The following is a 6,758-nucleotide window of genomic DNA, read 5'->3' on the forward strand; positions in this document are numbered from 1 at the left end:
ATACATGCAGGAACTGAAAGGTTATAATTAAAATATTACCTGACCACACATGAGTTCATCTTGCATATTTGTAAGCTAGGTTATAGGAATACATAACAGGATACATGTGTTGCTTGGTGCTCTCCCAGTAGTGGCATAAACAGGTAAAATGGATTATATTCAAGTAGCATTATGTTTGCATAAACAGTTTATTAACCCCATGTTTAATGAATATTATCTATAAGTAAAATAATGCGTAGCAGACCCATGCACACCACTTACCTCCCAAGTGAAAACAGCCCCACACTTTGCATAGGACTGAATGGGTGTATACTGTCAAAAGGCAGCATGCACTTTTATGACTTTAAAAGGATGCATACCCTTTTTGTTTGCCCTGTTCTATTGTGCTATTCATATATTTTTGCACATAAATGGATAGAGTAACAATAAAACGTGTGGCAGTTTACACTTGTACAGTGTGTGTGTATAAAACTACAAATACAGTGGCATCAAAGTACACTGTGAATACATATTAGAATACAATAGATCATGCATAATACATGTATCTCACAAGGACTCGTGGGTAGAATACAAACTAGAATACAATAGATCATGCATAATACATGTATCTCACAAGGATTCAGGGGTAGAATACAAACTACAGCTGAATGCAGCTGTATTGCATGTCTTTATCCACAAGTCCAGCATCTTCACTTTGAACAGCCTGACAAAACAACCTGGGTTAAAAAGTCAGAAATTGACCCAAAGAATACAGATAATAATAGCTGCTATTTGGTAATAGTACATCAGTGATAGCACAAATGTATACTTCCAATATCTATATAAACAAAGAGGACTAAAGCTCTGACTTATTAATGAGATGCTTTCTGTGCGAAGGGTACAGGGCTTAAATCCTTCCACCTTCATTTTACTAATTCGCAACCTTGAGCAAGTCAGTTAACCAGACAGTGCTTTGGGGCAATTGGAAATGTATGCTAGTCTACTGGACTACATGCATAGTTAAAGCTTATAAACCTTATCAATGACATAGGAGAAAAAAAATTTTCTCCACTTAGAACATATTATAATCTGTAACATTTATTGCACATGTGATCGCTACAGTGTCTGGTAAACATAATACATGTTGAACATATTTTATATATATATATATATATATATATATATATATATATATATATATATATATATATATATATATATATATATATATATATATATATATATATATATATATATATATATATATATATATATATATATATATATATATATATATATATATATATATATATATATATATATATATATCCTCTTTGGTATCTTCTTCTCTGAAGTCCAGGCCAACACGAAGGGACTCTGGCTGGCAAAGTTCGCAGACGATTGCAAGTTGGGAGCTATTATTAACTCCCCATGTGATGTTGACATCCCACAGGAAGGCCTCACTGAGACCAATGACTGGTGTCAGAATCATGGCCTTAGCTCAATGCCAAAAAATGTGTCATCATCCCCTTTGGGAAAAGCCCGGGTCCCATGAATTACCACATCGATGGTAGTCCACTGAACACAGAAGGCATTATAAGAGATCTGGGACACAGGTTGACAGCAACCTCTCTTTCGACCACCGCATTGCCACTGTGGTCAGAAAGTCCTTCTATGTGGCACATCTCATTACTAAGGGTTTTGCATCCAGGAAGAAAGAGGTCATTGTCTCCCTCTACTCTTCCCGCATTTGGCCAATCATCGAGTACAATTCCCCATTTGGCATGTACCACACTAGACACCTGCAACAACTGGAGAGGCTGCAAAAGTACCTCACAAAGAGCATCCTAGGCCTTAAACACTTGTCCTATATGGACAGACTCAAAAAACTCCAATTATTCTCTGACTCATATCACCTACTTAAAGAAGATCTCTGCTTGACTTACAAAGCCTTGTCTGACCCAGCTCTGTTAGAAATGCTACATCTAAAGAAATCCCATTCCCTCCACACCACATGCTCCATAGACCTCAACCTCATTACCAGAATCAATAGAACGTGCTGGAGGGACAGGTTCATAACCTAGAGACTGCCCATGCTATGGAATAGACTTACCATACATGTCAAACAGAGCACCTCACTGGCCCTCTTCAAGAGAAATCTTGACGAGTGGATGGAAAATAGAAAATTCACTGCGGGGATCACTCCAGCAGCTCTACTCGACAGAGGTAGGCTCCAAGGCCATTAGCCTAGTACACACCTATGAACCTATGTATATATATATATATATATATATATATATATATATATATATATATATATATATATGTATATATATATATATATATATATATATATATATATATATATATATATATATACATATATAGATCTAGGACTATTCAATAGTCCGAATCCACAATCACTGAACACATTTTAATGAAAGCGCATTCACCGAAAAAGTGCTTTCGTTAAAGTGCATTAAAAAGATAAATAAATCTACTTTTATGCAGGGGGCAAGCCACCCTGCACCCCCATCCCCCTACTTTAATATTCTCACACCGAAATCGCACTACAGTGAGGAAAAGGTAATATTCCCGTATCCGCACTGTAATATGAATGTGTGTGTGTGTGTGTGTGTGTGTGTGTGTGTGTGTGTGTGTGTGTGTGTGTGTGTGTGTGTGTGTGTGTGTGTGTGTGCGTCTAAGCAACATTTAATCCTGCAACCTGAAGTTTATAGCCCAACAACAGTTTTCTGTCACTCTTAACTGCGCAGACCCTTCAGCAAAATACACTCCTGATAAGGAAGTCCACCCTACACCTATCAGAAAGCAACATTTAATCCTGCAACTTGAAGTTTTTAGCCCAGCAACAGTGTATATTTCTATATTTAAACTGATAACATAGCCGCTTATTGCTATCTCTTAAGGAAGCCTCTTTGTAGAGTGCACACATCCTGGTTGCTATCTCCCTCTTGAACCCACCCCAAAATCTGGTCCATACACTGAGTTAAACTGCAAATTATTCTACCCAGTCTAACAGGACATGTCATTCAACATCCTACACAGTCCTGATATTCTTTATTAAATTTAAGGGCAGCATAGAACAGGCCTCTAAATCATAGCTAACTTACGTGCCTGTATACTATGCAGCTGATTGTTTTTCTTAACTCTACCACCAGCCTCATGGTTCAACCTGCTCCATTCACCCTCGCTGTGCTCGGGCTCACTCCGCTCCCCTACCGTATCCCCAATTCTCACCCACCCCCAATACTCCTACATTTATACTTAACCAGAACCATGCCTACAACCCAAGTACCAATCCCACCTAATCCTTCCCACTTTTTCCATCTAAGACACCCACTCCCATTGACTTCACATTAACCCTTAATACACAGAACACATCCTACAACCACTAACAAGTGCACATAATAGAACATCCCAAGTATGACATCTCTAGAAATAACTCTACTCCTCTTTACTTCCTACTCTCTCCTGCCCCTGCTATATAACTTCTCCTCATACGAAACTCCTCTATAACACACTATTCATCCATTAATCATGCCATACCTCAACACCTACACCACCTCATAATATTCAGCTGTTGCATATTGTCCCAACCCTCTTCCACACCACTAATACAGACTTTCACACACTCACATTCCTTCCACCACTAACTAATTCTCCAAGCTCCCTTTGATTCTCTAAGCTCCTATACAAACTACACAAACTCCTTTATCACCTAATCAAACAGTTAAAACTAGCAGGAGACATCCATCCCAATCCTAGTCCCACATTCACCCGTGATTCACTACCCAACACATCTCATCCTAACCTCACACTAATTCACCAAAGGAAAACATCATTCCTATTCCTCCTCAACATAAATGTAAGAAGCATGGTTAATAAAACCCATAATCTACACGCAGTACTATTCCATTGTTCTCCAGATATAGTCATGTTAACAGAATCATAGATAAAACCAGACATCAACAATAATGAAATCACTCCCCCAGGCTACAATATCTTACAGAAAGACAGAATAAACAAAAAAGGAGGTGTCGCTATTTTATACAAAGACCACCTGTCTCTTGACCTCCTCGATACCACCAACTCAGACCTTGCAAATGCTAAGCTAGTTCTAACCAAATTAACCATTGACTCCAGCAAACATCTAAATATAATAGGTGGATATATTCCACCAGGCAACAAAATTGCCATTCTGGAAAATCTACTCCAATGGTGTACCACATCTCTCCCCCAAGAGACCATCCTAATGGGAGACTTTAATATTGATTGGCTTTTCTGTTCCTCTCCCACTCTCACTAGACATACTTTAACCTGTGCGGCTTTGCCTAAGTCATCACATCTCCCACCAGGATGGATAAAACCTCTAAACGGGAATCCATAATAGACTGAATTCTAGTTTATTCTCCCCACTTATCATTCCACTCAGACTGCCTCACTGGCAGTCTGAGTGACCACTCCCCAACTTTTCAGTTAAGAGATTTCAATCATCATTCACATCAAACTGCCTTCCATACAATTAGGATGAAAAAAATGTTCATCCTAATAATTTTATCTCTGCCCTTAAAAATTGTTACTCGGAACACCTCAAATAACTGCCCTTGGATAAGACAGTAGTCTGCTTCAGCAACACCTTCCTTGATATTCTCAACACCCATGCCCCACCTAGAAACATTAGAGTCAAATCCAATTACACACCCTGGTTAACCAAAGAAACCATATTCTTACTCAAAGTCAGGGATAAGTCCTGGTTGCAGTTCCAAAAGAACAAACCCAGCACTACTAAACAGCATTTCCTTGAACTTAGAAACAAAGTTAAAAAATCAATTAAAGCTGACAAATCCAATTACTACCACTACATCCAAACCAAACATCAAAACAACCACAAAAAAATTCTGGGCTGCCGTTAATAATCTACTGCAACCTGGTAAAACCACTTCCTGCACTCCAAAACCTGCTAACACCTCTGGGAACATGGCCACCCAATTCAACACTTAGTTCACAGAATCCATTCACACCCAAGCCAACAACCTGACTATGTCTAACCCTACACCCCCTGTACCAAACCATAATACACCCCCACAAAATAACACAAGCCATTTCAAGTCAACCCCAGTCCCCACCCATTATATAAAAAAATACTGAAAAAACTAAAACCAACCACCTTAGCTGCTGATAATCTCCCTTCAGAATATCTGAAAAATGCCTCAGACGCAATCTCCTACCCAATAAACATACTTATCAATAGATCAGTAACTGAAGCATATGTCCTCACTATATGGAATTTCTCTCACATTTTGCCTCTCCACAAAGGCAGTAGCTCCAGTTAACTTACTAATTATTGCCCCCACTGCTATCCTTTCTCGCCTGTCTAAAATCCTGGGAAAAGTAATACACTCCCATCTCATAGAATACCTCCTATTACACAATCTCCTTTCCCATACTCAACATGGCTTTCACCCTGAACATAGCACCACAACAGGCCTACTATCCTTCACAAACATAGTTAAGCAATACAGAAACAACTCCCAATTTGTATCAGCCATTTTCCATGACCTGTCAAAGGCCTTTGACATGGTCAACCACAGCAGACTCATTAATGTCCTCTCTTCCCATAACCTTAGAGATACTGCTACTTCCTGGTTTCAAAGCGACTTAACATCTTGACAACAAGCCATCCATTGGCAAAAATCCTCTCACCCCTCCTCCCAGTCACTTTAGGGGTACCACAAGGCTCCATCCTTGGACCCCTTCTATTCTCTCTCTTTACCAATCGGCTTCACTCCGCCACTCCCCTTGCCAGCATGATTCAATATGTTGATGACTCCAATTTGATCTGCTCAGCCTCTGCCCTCAATGACTTTCAATCTGTCACCCAAGACTCCTTTTTATTTGTGGAAACTTGGTTAACCAACTCCCAGCTTATATTAAATCCTAATAAAAGAAAACTTATGCTCTTCTACCCCACTAGAAATACTTCTTCTTCTTCAACATTTCACATCATTCTAAAAACAGAATCATGATCACTCCTACTCCCTATACCAAGCTGCTAGGGGTTATAATTGACAATAATCTGAAATTCAATCTCCATATAAACCGCATCATCAAAAAAGTTCACAAGAAACTTGGCCACCCATACAGAAATAGCCAATTTCTGACAAGCAGTACAAAAATCACAATCTCCAGGACACTCCTTCTATCAACACTCCTGTATGCATCCCTAGTCCTAGCAAACCTCCACAAAGCTGACCTTGCAAAGCTTGAAGCCTGCCACAATAAAATCTATAAATTTGCCAGCAATGCTTCCTACAAGTCACATCATTGTTTATCAGTCAGACAACTTGATTGGCTTGAATTCCCTCTGCTCCTTCAATTTAATCAACCAACCTTAGCTCATAAAATTCTTCACCACCCAAAAAAGACCCCAGCCCTCAAAGACATTATTCAACCACACTCTGCTTCTAGATGTCTTTGCTCTAACAATAAACTTCTCCCCCAAGTCACCAAAGGAAAAACTCAGCAGGTGAAGCCCTCTTCGCCAACTACATTTCTAAGCTTTGGAACTGCCTGCCAAACTCACTAGTGACCAATTCCACATCTATACAGTTTAAAAAGCATCTAAAAACCCACCTTGCTAACTCCTAGCTCTGCTCCTGTAACAACCCAGGATAAGCCCCTCCCCTGTCCCCCACAACTGTACTAGACCACTTCTAAAAACACTGAATTTATTCTCATTACTCCCTGTAAATTACTAT

Source organism: Protopterus annectens, chromosome 15.part0 (assembly GCF_019279795.1).
Source record: "Protopterus annectens isolate FY-2018-M chromosome 15.part0, PAN1.0, whole genome shotgun sequence".
NCBI lineage: Eukaryota > Metazoa > Chordata > Ceratodontiformes > Protopteridae > Protopterus > Protopterus annectens.